The sequence below is a fragment of the Schistocerca americana genome, chromosome 5 (assembly GCF_021461395.2).
Source record: "Schistocerca americana isolate TAMUIC-IGC-003095 chromosome 5, iqSchAmer2.1, whole genome shotgun sequence".
In the NCBI taxonomy this organism is placed as follows: domain Eukaryota; kingdom Metazoa; phylum Arthropoda; class Insecta; order Orthoptera; family Acrididae; genus Schistocerca; species Schistocerca americana.
This window is the reverse complement of record NC_060123.1, coordinates 644,485,723-644,487,174: the sequence shown is the minus strand read 5'-3', so window position 1 is coordinate 644,487,174 and position 1,452 is coordinate 644,485,723. Positions and strand designations below refer to the sequence as shown.

The 1,452-nt window shown below is 52.1% G+C and overlaps 1 non-coding gene across 1 annotated transcript; it reads left to right on the top strand.

The window, feature by feature from the left end:
- Positions 1–221: 221 nt before the first annotated feature.
- On the top strand, positions 222–412 carry LOC124617240. The gene has a single exon (XR_006980008.1). It is a non-coding gene; the product is annotated as a U2 spliceosomal RNA (small nuclear RNA).
- The last annotated feature ends 1,040 nt before the right edge of the window (positions 413–1,452 follow it).

Sequence of the window (1,452 nt, the reverse complement as noted above, 5' to 3'; positions counted from 1 at the left end):
TTGGTTCTCAACTCACTATTTCTTCACACCTGCAGAGCGAGGTGTCTTTCTGAGTCAAGTGTCGTCGCCCATTGCGGCATAGCAGAGTATGCCCCTCGCTTTTAATTTCGTTCCTGGCAACAAGTCTTGCTATTCAATGCACCCTGCTGTACGTGCTGCGTCGACACTCTAGGATGGCGGCAATTTTGGAGCGGACAAGGTAGGGCTGTAGGGGAGGAAGGAGGCCTAAAAAAAAAAAAAAAAAAAAAAAGTGTAGTATCTGTTCTTATCAGCTTAATATCTGATACGTCCTGCATCGCAGGACCAGGATATTAAACTCATTTTTGGCTCATGACGGAGTGCTAGGGGCTTGCTCCACCTCTGTCGCGGGTTGGCCCGGCATTGCAGTACCGCCGGGATCGGCCCATCTAAAATTAATTAAAACACAGACTGAAATGGGTTAATATTCTGCAGTGATGAGATATTCCACTGGTAGCAAAACTTGTCGTAGTTGTCGATGTGCCCAGTAGTTAGCTGCCTACACACTACGATTTCTTTTAATTAATTTAAGATTATCTCAAGCATTTTTTTTTCTTTTTTTTTTGCCGTTAGCCGGACCGCTCTTGCAGCCGCATTACACTAGGCTGGTAATTTATCGTGGCCCAGAGCAGTGCCTTCGAATGCGTCGTTGGCGTCTCCTATGGTCCGGCCACAGATAATTTTAATTACATTTTTTTGGAGTTATATCCTTAGCTCCTCGCGAACGTCGTCGTCGTCGCCGCCGCACGCACGCAGAATGCGTGTGCACACACACACACACGTATGCAGTAGGCGGTGGACGATGCAAGCACTCGGCTAGGTGTAGCTCGCGCCGATGTAGCTCGCGCCGCCCTGGAGCTGCTGTGGGGCGGACTCACGGCTTCTCCACTGCCCTGGCAGCTAGCTGCGTTCAGATGGGAGTCGCAGTTTACTCTTGGACATGGAGGGTAGTACTGGGCTGTTGACAAGTGCTCTCGTGAATTGTCGATCCTTCCTGTTCTTGCTTTTGCGATGTTTTCGAAGGTCGCCTGTTGCCATATCGGCCCGTACCACCGTTTGTCACTCCCACAAGTGGAGCGCACACGCTGCAAGCATTTAGGCCCTTCCACTGCGGTTTTTCCTTCCCCCCCTACCTTCTATAAATTTCTCCATATCCTTCAACGCCATGCTCTCCGCCTTGCCTATCGCATCCGTCTCCCCTCCCCCACGCGGATCCTGTATGATCTCATCCCCTTCCCCCACCTCCTCCTCCTTTTCCTTGAAAGGATACGGATCCTGTACACCTGCCGTAAACTTGATCCTCCTCACCCGCTCGTGTCCCCAATGCTCTCCCACCCCCGCCCACTGCCGCGCCTGTATTCCCACGTCCCACCCGGTCTCCATCTCTCCACCCTCCTTACCCTCTCCCAAGGTGGCTTCCGCCAGCTCCCCCTC